Source organism: Ixodes scapularis, unplaced genomic scaffold (assembly GCF_016920785.2).
Source record: "Ixodes scapularis isolate PalLabHiFi unplaced genomic scaffold, ASM1692078v2 PGA_scaffold13__105_contigs__length_92229423, whole genome shotgun sequence".
NCBI classification, from domain to species: Eukaryota; Metazoa; Arthropoda; class Arachnida; order Ixodida; family Ixodidae; genus Ixodes; species Ixodes scapularis.
Window position 1 is genome coordinate 21840895 of NW_024609839.1, and position 27795 is coordinate 21868689.

Below are 27795 nucleotides of genomic sequence, written 5' to 3' on the forward strand. Positions count from 1 at the left end.
CTGACTAAGGGCAAAAACCATAACTTGTTTACATACCTGCGGTACGCCCGTTTGCTTACTGCGCACACTGGCGCAACAACCGATACATAACGGCAGCGGCACCGACAGCTTAGTGAGCTTCCCCTACGGCGGTTTAGGATACCTCAGCAGCGGCCCGGTCGCGCCAAATTCAGACAGCAATTAGCTGGAATTACTCGACAAATGACCTTTTTTATTGTTCGTGTGCGTCCATTTATTGTGTCTTATTGGGAAGAAAAAATAAATCATATATTTACTGCTAGAGCAGTAAGAAAGCCCGAACCGTTAATAATCAGAAAATGTTGTCTGCTTTTGTACCAAACGCCGACAACTTTTTCCGACCATAAATGGCGTGAGCTTTTTTGATACTCTAATTGTCAGTGTATGATTATTTTTGGCGCGACCGCACGGCTGTTGAGCTGCTCTTTGCCTCAGGGACCGCGCTGCCTCCATCTGCCGGTTGTTGCGCCAGTCAGGCGGTGCGCAATAGACTACTTCCATAAATCCCTGCATGCAGCACGGCGCGCACTGCCCTCTGGGAACTAGTTGGCCAGGGAGGAGAGTGCCATGGTTTCGTTTCGATCGACACGTCGACAAGAAATTATACACAAAGCGTGGACTATAAACGGCCGTTATTTCATGTTTTCTGGTCCCGAGAGCGTCATTTGTGGTCTCTAAACTAACCTAAATGGGGAGACATCGAAGCTTTAGCACAAGCCCGAGACGTATAGCTTGTCTTAACGCATGCTTGTTGTATTTTTGTTCTTGAGCCTTTCTGTTAGCGTTTCGAGGTATGTGGACGAGCCAGTGCTGGGAATCTTGACGCTGCCAAGCTCGGGGATCTTGCTTGTGTACGAATCAACAAGCTGTAGACTCCAATAAGTATGCATACAACGAGCTCACGCCTTAACATTAGTGTTGTTGATCAGGAAATTTGTTTGTTTCGTGCGTCCATAGATGAAATATAACTTCCTGCAATTACTGTTTTTCTTAATACGCCTGAGTACGCGAGGGAAAACTCGGAGGCGCCATGGAAAAGTTCCATTTGGACACACTTCTCATCGCTTACCTGTACTGCCCGGCAGCACTGCACGAATTCGTGAAGTCCCCACCCGCTTGCATTTCACTAATATTCAACATCGCGTATACGCACAAAGTTATCCTGCCAATCATATAGGCACATCCACACGTACAAACCGTTTAAAGAAAGCAAAAGTCGAGCACTTGTGTGAAGAACCTCGCACTGTTCGGTGGAAGTGCGCCGGACGGGCATGAACCCCGGTGCGCCAAACGAACGAAATTATTCAAAGCGCATTTGACGGTTGCTAATGGCTATAATGTGTGTTATGTGTTTGTTTTCTTCCTCACTGAGTGTGCCGAGATAATTTCAGACACACCGTTCAGGCACAGATCTTGGGAGTCAGTAAAACGTCGTCCAAAAAGGCTTAGCGAGGACTTTGGGACGCTTGTTAGGGCCTCCTTCGTAGCCAGCCGATCTCAGCGTTTGCGAAAGCTTAATTTTATATCAGGATAACATTTGAGTGCGAGATATGTGATGACACGAGGAAGACATCATAGTAACTTTTGTGCAGTAGTGAGGTCAAATTTATGGCGTTTCCTTAAAAGCTAATGCGCCAACGCTGGCTGAACTTTGATACTCCTGTGAGGATGCGGCTTGCTTTTCGCCCAATGAAGTAACAAGAAGCGGACGTTTGGCAAACAAAATGCGTGTAGGGCTCAAGGTGACCAAATTTCAGTTGTAATTCACTTATACTAGACGGGATTACTGACACGAGCTCAAAGATGCACTGGTGGGATGAGGTGACTAAGCCACGTCTTACTACGTTTGCATACGCACGCACAATATTCGGGGTTTCGGGAACCAAAAAAGTGCCCCGGTCTTCTTTTTTGTATCGCTCGAGATCAAGCGTATTGTACATTCGTGAAAAGTCAGATAGTCGAAAACGCAAGCAGCGCATTTGGTCACGGCGTGATAGCATGGGATGAATCTGCTCAGTCGAAACCGAAACTGAGTGGCCAACTAGTTCCCAGAGTGCACTGCGTGGTATTTCGCCGCGATGGGGCGCGTCGGTTTTGGAAGAAGTTTATTCGCACACAGCCGCCGCAGGTAGGAAGAAAAAAAGTAGGATATACTTCTTATTTCGTTTTAACTTCGGTAGGCTCAATCTTTGAAATTTTGATGCGATGCTTTCATTACCTTAAGGCAGCTATGCGGTAAATCATAGCGGGATACGTTACCAAGTCGATTTAGATGGTCACCTTAAAGGCTTTCCTCGATTCAGAGGCACGCGATACTGCACTTCGGCTCTTCTGAGACACTCTCGAAGATTTCATAATAAGCGCATGTCCAAAATATATACACGATTAGATATACAAAATGAAATATGTTACAAAGATTTGAATAAACAAATGTTTCGAAAGCTTGCAAATTCAAAATCGATTGTCTAAAGAAACAGTTTATTTTATGTTTTTTCTTATGAGCAGCATGGTGTTATAGTGATTCATCAGAAAACACAAAAGAAATGTAGAGTATTTTCTTCGTTATTAAATCTTCAATCTTATCAAACGTGTATCGTGAATGCGTGTTCGCATGGGTGCTATTCTTGCCATTATTGTTGAGTGATTATGACTCTACCTAATATCATTGCTTTCGTTCAATTTTAAGAAGACATTACGTAAATAATACGTATTGTAATATATGTTTTATAAGGGATTGCTTGCTACTATAGGGCCCCGAGTCACAACGCGTAACAAACACAAAACGTCTTACACATGAAATGCTGGACAAATGAAGAGGCACAATTAAGCATAATCCAGCAGTCATATATAACTGTCGGTACAATATAAACACAAGACAGCACATTTAGTTTTAGGCATCACACACTTCATGCAAGGTTGGAAAATTGAAGTCACTAAGAAAGAGTTTTCACTCAATATAGTGCAGTTCAGCAGTGCAATGTAGTAAATTTTATTTACCTCTAATTACTGCATGTATCTTTACCATATAAAAATATAAAATCTAGTTACCAAGCTTGATGTTAAAACTTCTGTTCAATTCGTTACCAGAGAAGCTGGTAAATTTCAATTACCCAATGTATAAAACAGATATCAGATGGGATTACCATATCTCGCAAATATTCATTGAACGTAAAACACTCAGGGGCGGATTCAGAGGCGGGGTCCGGGTGTCCTGACCCCCCCTTGATTTCTGCATGTGTGAACATTTAGGGCGTGGAAGTGGGAAAGGGGGGGGGGTCTTAAACATATGGTACGCTGACCAACACCTGACCCCCCCCCCCTCAATAAATACCTGCGTCCACCCCTGAAAATACTTGATTGCAACACTTTGTAACCATTCAGTGTTTTTTGTTAATGTCCTTATGGACCCTAACATCGTTACGGTGACAAAGTGAAAAGTGGGTCAACTGTATATTTAGGTACTTCATGTGAATTATTTTGAAAGTTTTTCTCGACTGGTCATACACTACATTAAGGGTATTATTTGAACACTCTTAGTGCATAATAAAAGAATATTATGGGCACTAATAACTAACACAATAAGAGAGCAGTTCCGAAACTACATAAAATAGCGAAACCCCTTTCCCTCCAACTGCATTTAAACATCGTCAGCACGTCTGTCATCTTTACATTATCTGATAACCTCATCATTAGACGGGGCGCCGCAGGCATTCATGGTATGGTCTAGTTTTCTTTCCGCGGTGCCACGGCCCTCCTACAAAAAGCAGACTTGGACGTAGTTCAACTACTCAACTCAAACTACTGTAGTTTAACTACTTTTCCGAGTAACTTGGTAACTTTCAATTACAACTTTATTTGGGTAATTAGTAGTTTAATTTAACTACATTTTTCAGGTAACTTCTACTCAAACTACTAACTACTTCCGAAATCTACCGCTAATTTTGCTCATCACAACCGTTTGAGCGCAGAAATAAATAAGACGCCAGCAGATGAAGTGGCATTCCGGAGCAAGGGGCCCCTCCCATTCCAGAAACTGCATCAAAGGCGTCCTTGGGCCAAGGTGGTGACGAGTAGCCAAAACATAACACCGGAGCGCACGAACGCAGGCAAACATGCTTAACAAGCCTTGGTCGGGTATTGACCTAATCCGGTAATGCACGCAGGCGCCCGCCTCCAGCTGTACCGTGAAAGACGGGGAAACTCCCAGGGTTATTGTTGTTTTCATGTTGTCTGCCTTTAGTGACCTCTGCCTCAAGCAGTTTGGGGGTTCCACGAAGAGCGCCACTGAAATGACCTCGCAGCTGGGCGCCTGTTCCCATGGTCGCGTTGTCGTCAGCGCGTGCTCCCTTGCGAAGCCCGACTCCCCCGCGCACAAACGCAGACACGGATAAATCCGTTCATGGGAGCACGTTCCGGCTTCCAGCTGCAACTGCACGAGCGACGATGCTTGTTCACGTAGTTCGACTACGCGTCCTTCCGACTTTCCACGCTAAGGAGACCTCCTCTTTGTTGAAAACGATTTACTTGTCAGGCGTGTCAGGCGCGTCAAGATACCGTAGTCGCCGGCGAGGATTGCGAGTCACCCTTGGGAGATCCTTTTGTTGGACCCGACATCAGCGGCGTAATATACTTCGTTTCATCTTCTGTCAAACCGAAGCAATTTTTTTTTTCAGTAGCGTAGCACTGCACAGTCGTCCGAATGATCTCATCGTCGTGGCGCGAGACTTGAACCCTTGGCGGTCAGATCCACTCGCTCAGCGTACTCTCCGAACGTCGTGGGATAAAGAAGGGCCATTCATAACAATCTCAACTTGCCGAAGAAAAAAGAAAAAGCACGAGATTTTCTTATAAAAGACCCTCTAGCCTAGGCAAACCTCACATGTTTCGTCCCGGACACCTAAGATCGACACTCGCTTACCCGACCCTGCACAGCCTCTTTCTCAAATTCAACGCTGCCGTTCCATCCAGCGCGTCGATGGAACGCATTTTACTTGGCTGGGGACGTCTTTAGGAGGAAAAGGGGAAAACTCCCGTATCAAGAACTTTGAAAGTCAATTGCTTCTGCGGGCGATTAATCTATTTTACAAAAACGCACGCCATTAAAAGACTGCATTTATTTTAAGCTCGCTGGGTTTTTCACGTATCAAAATTGATGTTCATTTCACTACCACAAAAATATAAAAAAGTAACTTCAAAGTAACTCGCCACTTTTTACAGTAGTTAGTATTTTGCTCAATTACTATTACAAATGCGTAATTTCTACTCTATTCCAATTACTTTTGGCGTCCATACTCATATACTTAACTTTACTACCTTTCTTGAGTAATTTGTACATGTCTGACAAAAAGTAATGTTATTATCATTACTATTGCTCTATTACCATGTTGTCGAAGAATAGTTACCTCGGATGATAAAAACGTGTCTCCTTCCTTATAGTGCGCAGCTCTCAGGCGCCCGTTTCCGGCATGAGTGGCGTCGGCGTCGCCGTAGGCATCGGCGGAACCACGCGGTGCATTATGGGTCAATTTCCCCGCTAAATCTAGCGGGAAAATTTCCCCACTAAATTTAGCTGAAATAATTTCGCGCTAAACTTAGCGAAAAATTTCCCCGCTAAATTTAGCGGAAAATTTTCCCCGCTAAATTTTGCGGAAATATTTCCCCGCTAACTTTAGCGCAAAAATTTCCCCGTCAAATTTATCGGAACATTTTTCCCGCCAAACATGGTGAAAAAAATTGCCCCGTTAAATTTAGCGGAAAAACTTCCCCGCTAAATTTAGCGGAAAATACTTCCCCGTTATATCTAACGGGAAAATGTTCCCGCTAAAGTTAGCGGAAAAATTTCCCCGCCAAATTTAGCGGAAAATTTTCCCCTAAATGGGAGGCGAGTAGGAGAGGAGGAGGGGCATAGCTTTGCTTTCCGTACCTTCCCCTCCCCTCCTTCGCCTTAAGAGCTGCGCTCTAATTCGGGGTTACAGGGACGGCTTTCATTTTCTCATAACTTTTGAAGTGTCATAATTTCAGCAATGGAAAAATTTGGTTCGTTGTTGAAGCTTCTTTTATAAAGATGGCATCTAAGCCACTTTTTATAGTATAGCTCAAAAAGCTCATATTTCTTCCGAATTGTGTTATAATCTCTTAAATATGATCATAAAAAAGGCGTAAATACCCGCAAATATTTCATCGACACGCTGTAAGTAGTAGTAAACTTTTGCACCGTTTTCTTTTCAAGGTCAGTAATAACTGCGACAATTTTCAGTAAGACGTTACTTTACTTAAATGAATTTGTCTAAATTTTCTAGAGTGTTTTTTTGGCTTACCCATATCCCTACATTCCTGGGACTTGCAAACCTTGTCATTATCTAGAATGAAACCACTTTAGAGTGAATTAAAATGGCGATTGAAGTGAATATGCTTTCTGACCGCTGTGTAGCATGCACTAAAGTTGTTGCCTAATAATTATTATACACATTTGGGTGCAAGGTAGTTCAAACTCTTAGCCGTATTGTATCTAGATGCTATCCCCAATAAATACAATGCGCAAGCTGTACACAAAGGCAATAAAGGTTCCGGTGGAAAGCAAGCGCAACCCACGTTCGCCGGCCTTAAATACCCTGCAGGCCAGCCTACTCTGCTGCTTGCGAAGTACGGTGATGCCTTAACCTCGGCACCACCAAGCGAAATCTACGCCCACCTCCATCTGTACTTATAGAACAAGCTCAGAGGTCACGCGCAATATGCTTCTTCGACCATTCGCTGTCCTCCGCTGCGTAGATATATTATTTTTAACAATATTATTCAGTGTTTCGAGACGGTTTGTTTTTGATTGTTCTGTGTATCCAAAACTGTGTCTTGAGCCGAGGATAATTAATGTCAGCGTAGAATGTACGATTCATTTCAAAATAAATTGATCTGCCATAAAGTATACAATAAATATGTTTTGAAAATATTTATCACAAGAACGGCAATTGCACCAGTATTAAGTATTTAAATTGAAGAATGCGATAAACGTATTTCAGTCTCTAAAGGGCATGAAGGTGTCATTTAGCTAGCAATTTCAGATCACAATTTTGAGAGCATAGAAATTCCATACTTACTAAGAAGTCCATAAAGTGGTGAAGAATGATTTTAATTGCAAATAAAAGAAACACCAAGTCGTAAATAATGCCATTTTTATTACTGTGCTTGCTTGGAACTAAACTTCTGAAAACAACCTGCTGAGTACAACAGCATTGAAGCCGATTGATAAGAATGTTAACTTCTCCGGGATTTGAATATGATAAGTGTTTTAGCGAGATTCCTGTGCTACTCTGACGCTTACAAGTATGTTTGCAAAAAGAAATGCGACTAATTTTGTGATTTCAATTGTCTTCAACGGGAGTAGTTCTAAAATAAAAGTTGTCACGGGAACGAAAAAAGTTATAGCAAAAAGATTTTGATTAAAATGTCATGGGAAATGTGATTTTAAAGCAGCTTTCAACTGTAACGTTTAGAGCCCTTGTCTTTTTTATTTTATTTCTATTAAATGTTAAAAGAAAGATCAATACTAAAGCACGAAAACCAAACAATATTCATCCCATTGGCTTATTTGGGGCACGATTCAGTGCAAGGGTATTTGTAAAAAAAAAGCCTTGATGACGTGCTTTTTAGAAGTATAAAACTCTTATGTAGTAGTAATTACTGCATAAAGCTGAGTACTTTTTTCACATGAATTACAAAAGTACTCTACATGTTATGCTCGCTTAGCCATAAATTTATCAAATCAACTCTGTTGCAACACAATTGTCTGATGAATAGATCTGGTACAGCTTAAAACAAATGTTTATCCTATTTTGTTTCCCGCTCGTCCATTTTTGTATAAAAAATCTTTGGACATGGTTTTTATAGCGGTTTTCCTGCTTTAGCTCTTGTACTGCCCACCGTTTATAAATAAATGTCAATAATTTTATGGGTACCAACATTTTATAACGACTTTATTCAATATGTCACATACAGAATTATATAAATACCGACTAATTTTTAAAAATTCACATTTTTATTTGCTATGCCTGTCTAAGCATCATCACAGCAGAGGTTCTTTATAAATTGTTAAATAACGTATATGTATTTTGGTTATCATAAACAATTAAAACAGCCTGTAACCTTCAATGAAATTAGGGGCTCAGTCGTAAATACTATGTTTGAGTTCAAGTTTAAGCATTTGTAAGTTGCGATTTAGTCACTGAACGTTACTCGAAAAGCTGTTACCTGAAGTGTATGTAAGAATGCTCCATGCGGTATTTAGTACAGAAAGCACCCAAACAAGCGTAGTTAACCTCATTGGTGTTTGAAGATGCATATTCTCCCTTCTCATCTTTGTGCGCTCTGAAATATATATTGCGAAATACAAAAGGATGCATCTTCTTGAAAAGCAAATATGTATACACAAAATAATCTATCTGTAGGAGGCAGTGTGAAAGGGTAAAGGCAACATTTTTTTTATCCGCATTATAATAGAAACAAAAGTAAAAGCAATATACAGTTCTTTATTTTTATCACAGTTCCTCCCGCGTTGAACACGTTTGCACCAACGCTTTAGGAACCCGTGAATGTTACGGCAGAAAACATCTTGCTAGTGAGTCTGAGGACAAGGATGCACCTCTGGTTTTAGCCTATCCCCTGTACGGGAATTCATTCCGCCGAGAACTGCCTTTCTTGGTTGTAACAAATTAAAATTGCTCGGTGTAAGGCCTTTCGAGTACAGCGGATGCTGAATGCACTAAAAAGTAGATTAGATATACTTACGCTGTCGCACGTGCCGTGTGAAGGCGGGCATTGCCATGATGCAGGAACACACCAAAGTCAGCAAGCCACGGCGTTTTGTACTGATCACAGACTATATTACTTCAAACTTTTACTATGGATACATAAAAATAGACTTTACACCACACCAGCGAAGAGCCTTAGTGCATATTCGATTAGAAATCCGAAGCGAAGGATGCCGGCCATAAGAACCAACTATGGTCAACAAACTTTCATTTTTCAAACAACTAAAACTCTAAATAGAACATTAACTTTAACAACACGCTACCTGGTTTTAAAAGGGATTGTAGAAGTTTCCTGGTTGGCAGTAAAATCGCATTTTCATTTGGATAGTGTATTTCAACAAGAATACAATCACTAGGTATAGCTAATTTCAAAGACTTGTTTTCATTGTCACTGTCCGTCACCAAGTTCTGCCTGTAAGGCAATGCTTCGTCGGTTGCTGATCACCTTGAGTTATGCTGTCACTGCAGAAATCCAGAGGCTTGAGCGCCAAGCCGGAATTTAGCGTGTAAACACATCAGATTGGGTATCCCCCATCGCAGTAATCAAAAAGAAAGACGGTGGAATCCGTATGAGTGTCAATCTACGAGTGCCGAACCAAGCAGTCGTCGTAGACTCTTTTCCGCTCCCAAACATTGATGAGCTCCTGAACTTCATCAGTGGAGCGTCTCATTTTTCAAAGTTGGATCCTGCGTCTGCGTATCACCAGGTCCGCCTTGATTCAAAGCGTCGTGACGCAACCACATTTATAACTCACGAAGGGCTTTTTTGATTTAAACGAGTTTGTTTTGGTTTAGCTTCTGCGCCAAAGGCTTCCCAACAGGTCATGTCTAAGATCCTGAAACACCGTCCAGGAGTCCAGTTCTATCTGGACGATGCAATCATCTATGGGTCATCTCAGAAAGGGCACGATGACAATCTCCGTCAAGTCCTCAAAGGAATCCAAGAGGCCGACAGGAAAGTTAACAAGAAAACCGTTTTTAAAGCTTTAGAACTGTCGTTCCTTGGCCATTGTTTTTCTGTGGAGGGACCAGCACCCTTTCCGGCAAAGAGTGACATGGTCTTCAACCTCCCCACTTCATACGAATCCCTCTCAGTTGAAGGCCTTCTTAAGCTTAGTCGAATACTACCATAAGTTTGTCCCGACTAAGCTACTCTCCTCGAACCCCTCGGTATCGTATCGAAAATCACACTTTGACATTTTTTAAAAATAGGACCCCGCTGTATTCATTCACTGCTTCTTACTGACGAAGCTTTCTTAGACGGTAATATCAAAATTGAAAACACGCATACCTTTACAGTCTTTCTCTGAACAGATTCCTACGCGTTTCATACTGTAATTTTTATTACAAAACTAAATATCACGAAACAGCGGTGCACATTGATGTTTACATCGAGCACAACCAAATCCATAATGTTTTTGCTGTAAAGTATTACGGGGGATTCTTAGCAACCACCGTGAATATCGAATTCATACAAAAAACCACTTTGACATTTTCTAGAAATAGTACCGTGCTGTATCCATTCGCTCCTCGTTACTGAAGCAACAGTTCTTAGACAGTAATATCAAACTCAAAAATGCGTATGCTTTTACAATCATGCTCTGAACACATTCATACAGGTTTCCTCATGTAATTTGTATTACAAAAATAATGTTCACAGGCTGTGATGAACTCGGATGTTCGATTCTAGCACACCCTTATCCACCATGTTTTTTGCTATAAAACACTACGGGGTAATCTTAGCAACCACCCGAAATGCCTAGCCCTTATCGGAAAACACACTTTGGAATTTTTTAGAAAGAGGACTCGCTACTCTTCACTGTACAGTAAAGAGTAGCTTTCGCTACTCTTTACTGAAGAAGCTGTCCTTAAACCGTAATATCAAAAACGTTTCATCGTGCACTTTTATTACAAAAATAAAGTTAACGGAAACAGATCTGTGCACCTGAGTGCTGGCATCAAGCATACCCTAATTCATAATGTTTTGCTGTAAAGTATTACGAAAGATTCTTACCAACCACCGGGTATGTCGAATTGGTATAAAAAATCACACTTTGACATTTTCTAAAAATAGGACCCGGCGGTGTCCATGTGCTACTTGTTATTGTAGCAACTGTTTTTAATAGCGGTTAAGTGTTAAGCTTGTTGGTACATACATGTAGGTATATCAGCTTGAACTTTAGAATTATACTTCAACACGAACAAAGAAGGAAGAGGAGAGATCAAACAGCCAAATGCTAACGGTGTTTTAATCTGTACCTCTTCCTTGAGCGTTTGCTTCTACATTTAAAGTCCAAAGCAGAGCAGGATAAACCTATTACATAAATAAATCTATTCCACTAATAAATGACACTACCGATATTTACATTATAGAAGTAATACAAAACAATTACATAAAATTCCCCTAAAAATATTGTTATTGAACTAACACGCCACAAGCTCGTGCAGTAGTTGTTCGGGGCGTGACATTTCGTAGGCATTGTCTTTCTTTCTTGTAAACAGTGCTGATGGGGTGTTGACGCAACCTTTAACTTTTCCTCGATATCGAGCGCCTGGAGCATCTTACTGCTACTGACAAAAATGGTTGTGCTGTTAAATGCTGCAATGCAATCGCATGTCAGAAAATGAGCTGCCAGATGTGCTGCCACTGTTCCTTTAGGAGACGCTGCATGCTCGCGGGCCCTGTTGTTGATACATCGACCTGTCTGGCCGATGTAGCATTTCCCGCATAAAAGTCTGATGTAGCATTTCCCGCACGAAAAGCCGATGTAACATTTGCCGCTCACCAACCCTTTTGTGCATGGGACATACTGCGATCTGTGAGCTGTGTCGCAGGATTGTTTCCTTTGTTCTTCGGATTACTTGAGTGCAGAAGAAGTAGGCTTTGTTCGGCACGGAGCATACAACTTGAATGTCATTTCTTGTGACAATCTTTTTCAACTTGCGCGCAATATTGTGAATGTAGGGTAGCTCCGCGATCTTTCTTCAAGTTTTGCCTGCGTTTTCATTCCCCGGCCTTGTACATTTCAAGTTTTTGCAGATGTTCGCACAGACGGGTACCATGAGACTTGTTGACTATTCTGATTGTCGTAGTCGTGACATCTTTGTTTCAAAGCTTTGCCCTATTTGATGTTTACACGATCTGTGTAGGGCAGAGATTTAGCCGTGCTGGCGTCACTTCTTTAAATTGTTCTTCAGTGCCCACATGGGAAAGAGAGAAACCCTTTTGCTGACCGGGGTTCGTACCTCCAGCACACGTGTTCTTGATTAAAAATCAAAGTGAGGTCTAAAACTTTTATATTTTTTATATTTTTGTTACAGGTGATGCATGCATGAAAACATGGTCAGGGTAACTTTCTTAAAAGCATCTCAGAACTGTACTTCTGCATTAGTGTCTCTAGTCCTCTACCTCCGTGGCACTAATTATTAAGAAGTTCTCCACATATCGGAAAATAGCCTGGAATCTTGTATCTTTCAGATTGTTTTCAACGATCTTGCCGCATGCGGCCAGGTAGAAATCACATATCCGTGGCGCCAGCCAAGATCAAATACATACTTCGCTTTTTCGCGCCAATTGTTGGTTTTTTGTTCTACCACAGTCGCGTTTCGATACACACGAAATCGTTTTAAAAGGGTGTCTATATTTATTTCAGCGGCGTTCTGAAATGCTGTGATGCCTTGCTTTTCGACGGTAGAGTGGAGAATTGTCGTAAGGGTTGTGTGTGGGATCGAATAGGAATTGTCTTGAATATCTATTGAAAACCCAGATACGTCACCGGCTTCATTTTCTTGAAGATGAAGATATGTAATCAATTGTTTTGAATCCTTGATTTTGTATGAATCCTGGGATTATATCAAAGACAGGCGATTGGGCAGGAACATCGGCAGATGAATTTGCCTAGTTTATCTTTCTGACACAATGGCCCGAAATGGTTTGCCGTCTTTGCGGGCTTTCACAGAGACAAAAACTTGCAGTTGTTGTTTCTTTGTCTTTCATACTTTTGTGCAGGGACTGTTCAGATTGTTATTATCAAGACTGACTGCATGTTTAGCGTTTGTGTTCCTTTTTACGTCCACGTGAATGAAGTAATTTGCCATATCGGCAGAAGCTTTCTCTTTGTATGTGTCTGAATCTAGGACGACAAACCCGCCTTCCTTGTCAGAAACACATAAATTAAGATCTTTGCTAATTACCTCCTGTACTGTGAAGGAAAGCTCATACCATTTTCTGAGCTTCTTTGGCTCGTGATGCAATCGATTCCCTCGTTCATTATCTGTGAAGCGTTTTCAACTTCAGCTTTGGATGCATTATTTGTAAGAAGGGCAACCTTGTCAATGGGTTGCAGCCGAGGTGGGAAAGCAAACTTTGGTCCTTGCTCAAGTATTTTTCTTGCTGATATGAGACGGTGACGTCTTCGCTGACCTGTAGTCCCCGCCTTTTTGGACCTTCTTTGTCTTTCCTTGCCAGGGGCTGTTTCAAATATGGAAGGTACCAATTGGTCGAAATGGTTTCGGTTTAATATCTTGCAACTGTAAGATAATTCATAAAAGCTTTGTATTGGGGACATTTGGCACGTAAAGAATTTGAGAGGAGTCATTGTCGCCTCCATGTCTCGGACCTGAGAATTTTACCCACCCGCATAGCTTGCCCGTGCGAGGGTGTCATTTGACCGAATATTTCCCTGACATCTTCCAGGATGATTTTGTTGTTGATGCAGTGCGCTAGAAGTCTACCACATGGTGGTGGCAATTAAAAAGCTAAGAGTCTGAGTCCAGTAATTACATATATAGATAAGAGGGGCTCAAATAACTAGAAAGGAACTGAATAACGTGCGCTACATTCAACTCTAAATGAAGAAGCAAGCGCGTAAGAAAGACGTTTACATTAAAACACCGTTGGTAGTCAGCTGTTTCTCCTCTCCTGTCCTTTCTTTCTTCGTGTTGAGGTATAATTCTCAAGTTCAGGCTAATACATTTACAAGTATGTACCAACAAACTCAACTCTTAAGTCTTAACCTTTTCTCAGTTCCTTTCTAGTTATTTCAGCCCCTCATTTCTACATATTCATTTACTGGACTCACAGATTCTTAGCTTTTTAATTGCCACGACCACGTGCCAGCGTAGACTACTAGTACACAGCATCAACAAGAATTTCATCCTGGAAGATTTCAGGCAAATATTTGATCTATTAACACTTTCACAAGGGCACGCTATGCGAGTGAGTAAGATTGTCAGGTCCGAGACATTTAGGCAACAACGTCTCCTCACAGACTTTCTACGTGCCAAATGTCCTCACAACAAAGTTTCTCTAAATTACCTGACAATGGCAGGATATACAAAATAAACTTTGTCAACAAATAGGTACCTTTCATATTTGAAACAGCACCTGGCAAGGAAATACAAAAAAACATCCGGAAAGGAGGGTCTTCCAGGTCATCTGAGACGTCACCATCTGAAATAAGGCAAAAAAACAATAAAAAACTTGTACAAGGACCACTGTTTGCTTTGCCACCTAGGCTACAACCCATTGATAAGGTGACCCTAGTCAGAAATATTGCATCTAAGGTTGATGTTGAAAACGCTTCACAGATAATTAAAATGGCGAAGCGGGCGAGTTGGTTCATGACTTATAAAATTAAGAGCGGTACCAAAAACAAGGACAAAGAAGAAGGCGAACAGGACAAGCGCGTACTCTCAACTGAACATTCATTTAAAACAGCTAAAGCAAACAACCTCCGATAAAAAGATACACTGAATCACTCAGTGACGTTATTCATCATCACGCGTCAATAAAATCCCTCAGAAAAGAGTGATTCTATTGACGCGTGGTGATGAATGACGTCACTGAGTGATTGAGTGTATTTTTTGTCGGAGGTTGTTTGCTTTAGCAGTTTTTAAATCTTGATTAGAGAGTATGCGCTTGTTCTGTTCGCCTTCCTTCTTGCCCTTGCCGTTGTTAGCACTTTTTATTTTATAATTCACAGATAATCAACAAGGGAATCAATTGCATCCCGACCCAAAGAAGCTCAGCAACAGCATGTATGACTTTTCGTTCCACAACACAGGAGCCAATTAGCGAAGATCTTAATTTATGCGTTTCTGACAAGGAAGGCGGGATTGTTGTCCTAGATTCAGAAAGATATAAAGAGAAAGCTTCTGACGCCATGGCAAAGGCCTTCGTTCATGTGGACGCAAAAAGAAACAAAAAGCTAAACAAGCGGTCCTAAAGCTTCTTCATAATCACAACCTAACCAGTCTCTGCACAAAAATAGAGTAAACAAGTAAAGGACAAATGCAAGTTTTTTTTTTTTTTTTTTTTTTTTCTCGGTGGAAACCCACAAAGAGGGCAAACCGTTTTGAGCCATTGTGTCGGAAAGAGAAACCGGGCAAATCCGTCTGTCGACGTTCCTGTCCAATCACCTGTCCTTGATATGATCCGAGGATTCATACAAAATCAAGAATTCGGAACAACCGATTACGTATCTTCAAAAAATTGGAGCCCGTGTCACATCTGGGTTTCGAGTAGTTACTCAAGACATGTACTATTCGGTTCCACACGCAAACCTTATGACAATGCTCCGCTCTACCATCGAGAAGCAACGCACCACAGCATTTCAGAACGCCGCTGGAATAAATGTAGACACCTTTTAGAACTATTACGTGTATATCTAAACGCAACTGTGGTAGAACAAAAAGACCAAAAATGGGTGCAAAAAAGCGGAGTACGTATTCGAACTCGGGTGCCGCCGCAGCTATGTGATTTGTACCAGGCGGCATGCCGCAAGATCATCAAATACAATATATAAAACACAAGCGTCCAGGCTATTTTTCTATATGTGGACGACTTCTTAATACTTAGTGCCACGAAGCTAGATGACCAGAAAAACGGATGCAGAAATACAGTGCCGGGATGCTTCAAAGAAAGTTGCCCTGGCCTAGTTTTCACGAATGAATCACCTGTGGACAAAAATATAAAAGTTTTACTCTCACTCTGATTTTTAATCAAGGACACGTGTGCTGGAGGTACGAGTCCCGGTCACCAAAAGGGTTTCTGCCGTTCACATCAGGTGAGTCATGAACCCTTAAGAGAAGTGTTGCCAGCACGGCTTTAGTCTTTGCCCTACATAAATCGTGTAAACATCAAAAAGGGCAAAGCTTCGAAAAACAGGTGTCACCGCTACGAGAATCGGGATATCCAGCTAGTCTCAAAGTACCCGTCGGTGAGAACCTCTGCGAAAACTTGAAACGTAGAAGGCCGGGGAATAAGAACGCAGACAAAACTCGAAGAAAGATTGCGGGGCTACCCTACATTCACGAGATTATGCACAAGTTAAAAAAGATTGCCGCAAAAAAGACGTTCAAGTTGTATGCTCCCCGCTCAACAAAGCCTATCTATGTTCGATATGGTGGGTGCAACAGCTTAAAAAAACGAGAACGATAAAAGATATAGACACGACAGGACAACAGCTGTTGTCCTGTCATGTCTATTCCTTTTATCGTCCTCGTTCTTTAAGCTGTTAATCCCACCATGTCAAACTTTTACCAGCTCGCCCAAGTCAATACCTTCCTACTCTATGTATAGACAAGGTACGCAAAGAACAAAGGAAAAAACCTGCTACACGGCCACAAAACGCAGCATGTCCCATGCACAACAGGGGTTGTGTACCACATTCCCCTTTCTTGCAAAAAATGCTACATCGGCCGAACGGGCCGATGTATCAAATACAGAGCCCGAGAGCATGCAGCGTTTCTTAAAGGAACAGCGGCAGCACATCTGGCAGCTCATTGCAGGACATGCCAGTGCAGACAGCGTTTAACAGAACAACTATTCTCGCCAGTAGCGACAATCCTCATGCACGCGAGTTGCTCGAGGCGCTCGCTATCGAGGAACACGCGGAAGATTGCGTCAGCAGCCCGTCAATCACCGCTTACAAAAGAGGAAGACAATACCTACGAAATGTTACCCTCGAACAACAACAGTACGAGCTTGTGGCGGGTTAGTTCAAAACAATATTTTTTTAGGAAATTTTATCTAATTGTCCTATATAATTTGTATAAGTATAAATATCGGCAATAATTTGTATAAGTAAATATGTAATAGGTTTATCGCAATCTACTTTGGTCTCCAAATGAGGTAGCAAACGCGCAAAGAAGACATTGGCACTAAAATACCGTTGGTAGTCAGCAGTTGGTCCTCTCCTGTTCTTTCTTTCTCCGTGTTGAAGTATAATTCTAAAGTTCCAGCTGATATATTTACAAGCTGTTTTTAGACGGTAATATCAAACTCGGAAAAAGGCGAATGCCTTACAGTCTTGCTTAGAACTATTTTGTGTAGTTTTATAGTGCAATTGTTTTTACAAAAATAAAGTTCACGGAATCAGCGACGCACACGCATGTTGGCATCGAGCATATCCTAATCCACCATACTTTTGCTGTAAAGTATTACAGGGTGTGCTTTTCTTAAACATCTATACTTGAGACAGTGCACTGTAAGAGCAAAGGTCTATGCGAGCGTTGCGTTTAATGGTAAAAGAAGAACACCCCCAACTCCCCCTTTCTAAAGTTTCGATCAGTGCCTCAATCTTTGTGTTTTCTTCTCTCTTTTCTTTGACTTCCTCAACATCCTTCCGAGCAAACCAAGCTGAATTGATTTCGAGTAGATGCATCTTTTGAACTGGTCTTCGCTATACGTTTCCATACTTATCTGTGACGAAACATGCTCTTAGCCACCCATCAGTTCTAGTGTAGACCTGTGTAACTCAGGCGAGCTCCCAAAATATTTTTGACATTTTTCGTCTTCTAACAGGACTACGTCATCAACTTTGAACGAAGCAGCCTTGTCGTTTGGGTACTGATGAGCCGATTGCAGTTACACGATATACTCCTTACTCCACCGATTCCAAAAGTGGCCCATAACCAGTTGTCTATACCTCAGCCTCCAAATAGATTCCCTGTGAGTTATGGACTTGGAAAGGTGATAGTTTGAACGTACTTTCGGAAGAACAATGAGGCTTTGTCCAATCAAAACATAAGCTGGACTGACAGGCGGACCCCCACTACATTGCTATGTTTAAGTTCCTTGCTGGGTGTGCTGCCAAACGTGTTCAGCTTAACTTTCGTCGTCCACAGAATGTTGAGCTTCAATCGCTGCGCCAAGTTTTCTTGAATAAATTGTGGCTGGCTGCTTCCGTTCAGAATTGGTCTTGTAAATCGGCTGGTGCCGTCGTTGAGGGCTCATGCTTTATACGTCTGTAGGTGGACTCGACCTCCGATTGCCCGTTGGCACGAGCCATCTCTCTTTGTATACTGGGCGAAGACACACAGGCAACTGCTCCCAGAAAGTGCACCAGTGGCTGATTTCGCCTTTAAAATGGTTATGTTCAGTTTCGGCAATCTTGGACCACTCAGAGGAGCGATGCTTTCGGAAGCGCCTTGCAATGGGGCCGTGGTAGAAGAAACCGGGTTACGTCTGGCGATCTCCCGGTGTTCAACCTTGTATCGCAGCTCTGCGAGTACCCTGATGGCGTTGTCTCAGTACTCGCCTACCGAAGCGTACTCATTTTCCAGCTCCGATGTTGATGCGGTCTAGCTCGATGTTGCTGGCAGCCGGGTCGATCCTTGATCGCATGGAGTCTGCCTAAGTCTGTCTGTGGATGGTTCAATCGCGTCGGCGTCACTAATCAGCCGCGTGTTCCGGTATCGTCGGGCTGACCACGTGGCTTTCAAACGATCCAAGGCTAATTGTGAGGTCACTCGTCAGCTGACGCTCTTTCCAACCTTGTAAATCTCTAAGCCGAAGAGTTAATCTTCATGTTACTTTTTCCGGTGGTAATTCTTCCGTCGTTTAGCTCTATGAGATGAATGCTCCGCTGATAAATAATATTTTCGTTTCAACTGTCTTCACAGCATCTTGTTGAGCACAAGAAGATGACGTGAAACTCTCTTCCGGGTTTTGGCATCATGTGGTTTTTTTTAAATATCTATCATAGAGACGGCGGATTGTAGCAGTAAAAGGTCTATGCGACCGTCGGGTTTAATGGTAAAAACAACACTGCCATCTTCCTCTTTCTAAAGTCACGATCAGTACCTCAATCCCTTGTGTTTTGTTATTTCTTCACTTCGACATCCTTTCTCAGCAATCACCGGCAATGTCAAATTCGTATCGGAAATCGCACTTCGACATTTTCTAAAAATAGAACTCCGCTGTAGCCTTTTGGTACTTGTTACTGACGCAGCTCTCTTAGACGGTAATATCAAACTCTGAAAGACGTATACCTTTAGTCTTGTTCTCCACATATTCACATACGTATTATAAGGTAATTTTTAGCACAAAAATAAAGTTAACAGAAACAGTGGTGCACACGGATGTTGCCATCGAGCACTGCCTAAAACAGCATGTTTTTGCAGTCAAGTATTAAAAATATGTTTTATGAACCATTGGGAATGTCTAATTTGGAAATGAAACTACACTCTGACCTTTTCTTACACTAGTACCCCGCTGTTTCCATACGCAACTCGTTACTGAAGCAATCATTTCTTATACGGTAATATCATACTCAGCATGAGGTACGCCTCTATAGTCTGGCTCTAAACTATATCATATATCATATATCAATAATAATAATAATAATAATAATAATAATAATAATAATAATAATAATAATAATAATAATAATAATAATATAATAATAATATAATAATTATAATAATAATCAATCAATCAATCAATTTTATTGGGTGTCCAGAAACAACCATTTGGTCTTGGCACTGGCACAGCGGACATTAAAACAATTATAAGATAAAACATGAAAATTATAACTTGAAGAACACACACACCTGAGAATGAGCGACACATAAAATTAGAAGGCAAATATTTATGTTGGAAGTTAAAACGTTGGTGCACCTTGAGGATGATGTATATAGTCGGGAGAGTGCATCACGCAGAGAGGGGAAAAAACAAGGGTAAACTGACCAAGTTTCTTGCAATTGTTAGTGGCCATGTAGCCCTCCTACCACTTGTAATCATTATAAGGTAGTTCAAAAGGGATAGTAGAAGGTCGGTTACATAAGCTTCAAGAGAAAAACAACGTGTCTACAAAGTCACAAGAAAGAAAGAAAAATGCCAATGAGATTCCCTGTAATATCTGAGTACCTTTCAGCTCTTCTTTATTTCAAACAGGTTTTTGATTGAGTGGACAAAATTCCTCCAGCTCGAGTCAAATTCGTCCTGTTTTTCTGCCTAACCATTGTAACAATAGAATCGCCTGGGAATCGGACGCAAATTACTAAATATTTGAGATGTATAAAAATGTGAATTCATTCTTGTAAGTACTTTAGGAAACCTAATATTCAGTTAAAATAACAGACATGGGGAGTCAATTAGGCTCTGAAGGGTTTTAAACAAAAACACCAAATCCAGTTTTGCTCTACGGTGATGCAGGTTAGGTAATCGAACACGTTCCAAAAGGGCTTCATAATCCAAATTTTGCTCATCGCATCGCTAGTCAAACAGCGATACTTAAAAAGGGAGATGAATTTGTGCTAGAGCCATTCAGTTTTGAGTGAATTAGTTTTACAAATTCAGTTCCAGACCACTGACGCATAATGTAGATGCGAGCGGCAGAGTGAACAGTAATGCGTTTAAAACATGCTTGGATTGTTGAATTCTCTGGTCAGGCGACACGGAAGCCAAGCACTCGTAACCTTGCGCAAACTATTTTGCCTACTGTTACATCAAACATTAGGTCCGAACCAAACACAACACCGAGGTCTCTCATTCCGATTACACAATTCAATGAGGCCCCCTCAATTCAATAAGGAAACCCGACTGTTTGAGTTTTCCTAGAAAATTACAATACTGTGGTTTTTAGACGATTCAGACGGATTCTGTTTTTCTTACACCAATCGCTGAATCTCTTCACGTCTGTCTGTAATTTAACGCAGTCGTCAAAAGTTCGAATTTTATGGCTTATTTTAATGTCATTGGCGTACTGGATGAATCATGGTTGTAAGATAACGAGAGGAATATCATTGACAAATATTGATAACAGAAGAGTGCCTAAAACAGGTCCCTCAGGCACCCCGGAGCTAATATTAAAGGTTGTTGACGTCATACTATTAACTCGCACAAAACCCCTACTACTTAACGGATAACTTCCAAACCACTTGATCACGTATTCCCCAATACCGTTGTAAGACAGTCTAGATAGTATAATAATCAATCAATCAATCAATCAATCAATCAATGTTTTTATTCGTGCCCGGGAACAACCTTGCGGTCTTGGTACAGGTGCACTGTGTTAACATGTAAGGCAGAACAGGGTATAAAGCAATAGTACGGACAACACAAACAACGGACAAGCCCTAGAAAAATACACTTAAAAATTATAAAAAGTAAACACAAAGTCACAACACACGATAAGCTTAATGGTACTACCGCCAACACCAATTGCTAGAAAGAAAGAAAAAAAAATGCATTCAAAGTGGGGAATTTCGGCGTGAACGCCGCAAGTTAGTGCATACAGTTCAAATTTAAGTGATGGCCTTTAACGTTTTTACAAACTGCAGCGTGTTATTGTTAAATATGTCGAGTGTTTCAGAAAAAGAAGAATTATAAGTATGCCCAAGTCTGGACACAGGATCGTGGAGGTTGAGTAGACGCCTGTTGCAGAAGGACGCATTTTGCCTTGTTGTTTTTAGAGGAATTTTTAATAATAATAATAATAATAATAATAATAATAATTTGTTCCGCTGTCATGTTTGTTCCCGATATTTTCGGGCCTGTCAAAGCCAATGTAGGCTTGTGGGACATGGCTTGGGAGAGGCAGTAAGTCAATAGCTACATACCTAGTCAACCTGCTAACACACTAACACATATAGGAAATCATAGTTGTCCGTTTGGGACAGTCAGTCACTTTTCACATGCCTCGGATGGAGATTGTCAATCAGAGTGGACCGGTAGAAACTCTATAGTGATATATACAAGTAAAATTAAAAGGTTCCGACAAAGTTGTGAAAATAAAGGTAAGAAACATTAACGAGTAGTTAAGGTAGGGTCCAATCAATGAGAAATTGTTTTACTTGCTTTCTTTAGGAAAGCATAAAATATCATCAGGAAGCAAAATAAATATTTTCGGGACATAAATATTAAGAGTAACTTGTCCGTAGCGAGTATAGGAACGAGGTACAGCATAGCAAGGACTATCTCTTAAAACTCGGGAAGACATGAATGTTTTTTCTTTAGTCATCCATCCAAAAGTGGCGCAAAATTACTGAATTCACGAACAGCTTTTGGAAGGAAGGTAAACCAAAACACTCAAAGATACTTCCGGATTCTGTCAAATCACAGTTATACGCTACGCTCTTCAGTAGGTTCCAGAGAATGTTATAAATTCCTAATTGCCATCGTATGGGGCAATTGGCATGACTAGTACTTCCCTATCTTAAAACGCCGCATGCAAGAGTGCTGGCAATAGCTCTGCGCACACAGATCGGAGTAAGATGTCTAAGGCTGTACAAAAGCTAGGCAGTACTTCGGAGTTTACTAAAATTATAGGTCAGGTGGGTGTCAAAATAAACGCCGTCAATATAAACGCCCAGGTGTTTATATTGACGACCTATAGCGACCTATATAAATATAGGTCGCTGTCAATATAAACGCCCAGGTGTTTAACTGAATTGACATAAGAAACCTTCGTGCAGGAACAAGCAGCAGAGTCAGAGGTATGAATGAACAAAGGAATCTTCATCACAGATTGTTTTAGAGAACTCATGAAGCAGACTAAACTAGTTTGTTATGCATTAATCTTGATACAGTTGTAACAAAACCAGTTCGTAGCAACAAAAACAACTTGTAGCATTTGTACGGCTGAAATGTAATTTATGTGACACGCGATTCAAACTGTATCATCCTCATATTGAAATGTATGACAGTTTAAGACTTTTTCTACAAGATCATTCATATAAATATTAAACAGTAAGGGGAGATTATAAATCCTTGTGCAACACCACATGTCACAGTAAACTCTGTACTCATGTTTAGATCTCCCAGAGTAACTACCTCCGAACGATTACAGCGACAATTTGCAAGAAGGGTGTGAAACTTGCTGCGAAATCCCAGCTTCTGCAATTTCTAAAGCAATATATTGTGTCGACCGAGTCAAAAGCTGTAGAAATATCTAAAAATAGGGCGGAGCTGTAGAGATTATTGTCAAAAGCAGACTGGAGGAGGTCGAAAAATTCTTCTAACAGTGAACCAGTTCCGAGATCATGTACAAAGCCGAGTTGCCCCTGTGCAATTACTGAGAACTTGCTGAGGAATCCTGAGACAGTCATTAGCAAACGCTTTTTCAGGCGCTGACCTACGACAGTAAATATGGAGATTGGTTGATAGTTTTCATATTTATCTTTTCGATTCTTTCTGAATAAAGGTTTAACAACGGCGGTTTTTTAAGGTTCTTGGAATTCCACCGGTCGTTATGAAACCGTTTAGCATGAATAAAAGAACAATATTTAAAGCCGCAAAATTTTGTCGTAGAATTCTTATCAACAGGCCATCAATTTGATTTGGTTTCGTTTCTTTAAAGCTAAACACCAGAGAATGCAGGTAAACATCAGTAATTGTTGGCCAAAGTGCTGATTCACATATTGAATTCATTAGGGTGCAAAAGCCGAGGGAAGCCTCAGGTGTTACCCGTGATGTGCTTGCAAAATAAATGTTGAATGAATTTTCAACTTGCTGGGGATTATCTTTAAAGTACTGCAAGAGCAGCTCTAGAAGTGTAGTTAGCCCGTGGAGTTGGTTGACAATGGACCACCTCTGTTTGGGGTTATTTGCGGCTTTTGTCCTTATTTGATTGATCTGTCCTTGGTCTGTCTTTATTTGATTGATTACGCAGGATTGAATATTAAAACTTGGACCACGCGCATTTATGTGATCAAGACATGAAGCAACTAGCTATCCATTTAAAAACTCTTCCCTTGTTGGAGATTGAATTCCGCATTCAATACCACGAGAATAAAATGTGTAAGGTAGCCAATTACTACCGGTTCGAATGAGCCTAATGTATCTATAATAAAATCTCCCAACACGCACAACGTTCATGATGAAAAGACGTTTTCAAGTTCTAGAATACGATTGGAAGCAGTGTTGGACGGAGGGCGATAGTCTGCAATTATCAAGAACAACGCATGTTTCGTGATTAACCGTAGGGACAAATTCAGCATAAATGAAGGAAATGTCCATTTGGGATGGGGCGTATACGTCTCTAACAAAAACTGAACTTCAGCCACTGCCTCTGTTGGGTGTGTATAGGAGAAAGAGCAATATCCAGGTACAACAAAAAGCTCCAGTCACTCAGAAGGAGTGTTAATTTCTGTTATAACAAAAGCGTCAATTACCTCTTTTAAGTTTACAGCAGTCATATTTTCTCATACTAGGAATGTTCAGGTTGGATAGTCCAAATGAATTACCAGAGGCCTGGCTAACACAAACTTTGAATGCGCATACATCGGGAAATGGTTAAAAAACTGGAACCCAGAAACTCACTTGATCGTATCTAAATTGCTCTTTCTGACAATATGAATAGCTGTTGTTCCCACAGACATACTGACGAGGATTCTGCCTGGCTTAGTTTAAACAAATTTAAAATTTGCTTTGCGTGCCCTCCTTTTCGTTAGCCAGAAGAGTACCCGGTTTGCCTGGTTTGAGTTTTCACTGAAGAACATTTTTGGCACTGCGTCTTTCTCAGAAAGGACGCGCAGTTTCTTTCTAGCTGCAACCCTTCCCTCCCTGACTGCGACATGGTTGAGTTTTACCAGAAGTTTCGGGATTGTGTTTTGTTTGGCCGGAAGGCGGTGAATTGGTGAATTGAGACAATTCCTAAATGTCGAAATTTCTGCGGGTCGAGTGTCGCCGCGATCTCCGACAAGGGGCCTGTCAGATCCTCGTTCTCAACAGCTGGAAGGCCGCAAACCTCCATATTGACTCTGCTACACTGCTGCTCGAATTCGCTCATATTAGCGCGTAAGGTCTCAAGCTGTGAGGCTTTTGCAGTGATTATATCGCTCAGAACAGACAATTCAGATTCGCACATATCAGCGCGTATGCTTGCGAGTTGTGATGCTTGGGCAGCAACCGTAGCTTTCAAAGCTGCCACTTCAGATTCACAGGCCTTTAGAACAGTTTCTCCAGACTTCAAGGCCTCAATAATATTTATTGAAACGTGTATCTGTAGCAAGTTTGCTTGATGGGTTGGGGGAAGCCTGCAAGAGCTTGTAGGACTAGACCCAGTGCTCAAATGATGTATATTCAAAACAGTTTCACGATCGCAGACAAAGAACACACACACATACACATATTAATGTGATTGTCGTATCAGAACGATATTTCACAATTTGCATTGTACTAAAGAGTTTTTGCGATTCGAGAAAAAAAAAGAACACCCGCACAATAATAATAATATTCTTATTGTTTATTTTTCCATATATCATATTTGGTAAAAATACAGGTCTGTCAAAACCAGTTGGATGACTTGTGAGACAGCACCCTTCATTTTATGAGTACAAAATGTCCCCCTGATAAAGTAGTTCCCGACTCAAGCAACCGTTACCATGCTATGATACTGACGATAATTAATAAATAAAGAAAAGAAAAAAAAATCACGTTTGTAAGCGTGCACGCAGAACACACACAGGGTCACGCACACACATAGACATACAAATTCATGTTGTTTTGCCGAGATCTTGGGGTGCTCATTACAGTTTCTTCAGCGAGTCCGCACCATAAATATAGTCTGGTAGGTTGTTGAAGATCATTGGTACATAGAGGTCCCGAACCTTGTTCCCATATTTTGTTGAGGAAAAAGGTACCTCAAATTGTTCTGTGTGTCTGAGTGATCTAGTAACAACGTAAGGTATCTTAGAGTTATCGTTTAAAAATACTTGAGGACTACGTAGTCTGAACCAAGAACATATTGAATAACACCGCTGAATAACACAGAATAATGATAATAACGAGGGTAATAACAATAATAATAATAATAATATTAATAATAATCATTTTATTCAACAGGAACAAATACGCTATATACAGAGACGGCTCTGTCCAAGCCAATGGAGGCTTGACAGACAGGATCGGTAGTCGAGCGGCAAGGTAACTGTAGATAGCATCAACGCAGATAACCGACACACTTAAAAAAAAAAACAGAAGAGAAAGTGGAAAAACAACGCGGACTCGGAATGATAAATTGGTCAATAACTTCAACTTTCTCTTAATAAAAACTTCACCAAAAGAACACTCGGGAAGTTTATTAAATATAAAAAGGACATAGTAGGAAAGTACACGCTTACCTTACCTTGTGTAACTCCGGGATATCTCAAATAGATTCGATCTTCGCGTCTATTGGGGAAAAATAGGGTTGTTTAAAACACCACCCCAGAAGTGTCGTAGAACGGCAGATTGCAGAAAACAAGAGCGGAAGCTTGGCATTTGTAGGGCTTCCAAAATGTTTGTGTCTATGGAGATATCCACGCGTTACCGGACACTTCTTAACAGGTTTTTCAGAGCGCGGTCAATTTTAGTTTGCCACACTTCCGTCCAATTACCGAAAACTGCTATGCCGTATAAAATAATGCTGTAGGCAAGAGCAGGAAGATTCAATTTCTTCGCTGCAAACGACATAACGCTGCCGAGTCTGCCAGAAATGTAGGAGAAGTGCGTCGCCCAAGACAGGTCGGAATAAAAATGCGCTTCCAAATACTTGACAGTCAACACAATTCAACGGAGGACACAAACTGTTAACACAATTAGTCTCGTGTAACATAATTGTTGTGTCCAGATTCACACGGTTCAACATTTTCTTTTTAGGAGAAATTGTTTTGTTCTGGAGACATCAGTTTTAAATAAGTTCTCAGTGAACCAGTTCATTACTTTTCCCACGTGATGTTGCAGAAACTGTACAGCTTGACGAATGTCTAGATTAGTGGTGACTATTATGAGTGTCGTCAGCATATTGAGACATTTTGCTAATGAACAGCCTGGCAGCAATATTTTTAACACAGAGATTGAATAACAAAGGCGATAAAATAGAACCCTGGGGGACAGAGCCTACGGCACAAAAGCAGGACTCTAGGTGCAGTCGGCCTCAAACAGGTACCGAAAGAAAAACAAAGGGTGTCTTCGTCTCACCTGTACAAAGGTCATCAGTCAGATTCCCACAAAGATTCGCTGCTGACTGGAGAAGGTGAAACTTGGAAAGCAGGTTTTATGGTCAGCGGAGCTGCGTAATCAGACGTGGCGACCTCCAGCGGTTGGCTCTAGATTGAAGGAATTACGGTCACGCTTGGAGTTCGGCACGGGACGTGGAACGTCAGTATTGACGCCGACAAGACGATGATGATGATGATGATACTATTAATAGTAATGATTATAATATTCATTTTTTATTTGCCTATCGGAATAAAATGTTAAGAGTATGGGAATATCAAAGCCAGCAAAATCTTGTGCAATGAAGCTATTAAAAAAAAAAACTACAATAAGATCGGCAGAGGAGCAAAAGTAGAAAAAGCGACGAAGCAAAAGAAAACAATATCAGGACTACTAGAGCAGTGGAAATGAAAGCATATTCAGTAACAAGCCAAGAGCGGAGCTTGATCTGGAGAGGAGGAAACAGACGAAAGTCCGGAGGAGCGAGGAGGTTTCTCCTCTCCACTCCAAGTAGCCGCCCTCCATGCAGTCCGCACATCACTCCCAAAATGTCACTGATCATAGTAAAAAAAAAGCAAATACAAATTAAAAAATTTCAGCAGAACTATACAGAAATGAAAACATGACGCTGGAAAACATATCAAGGAAAAGAAAAGTAGAAGGAAAATTCATAAATGTCATCAAAGAGTAAAAAACAAAACAAAAAAGAAACAAGAAAATGAATAAGCAGAATGAAGCTTATGTCAACAGAAAAAAAACGAAAAAGCA

General features: G+C 41.0%; 1 pseudogene; it reads right to left on the minus strand.

Annotated features, from left to right (window-relative positions):
- LOC115332165 overlaps positions 1-8368 on the minus strand; it is a 128028-nt pseudogene extending 119660 nt beyond the window's left edge.
- Positions 8369-27795: the final 19427 nt, after the last annotated feature.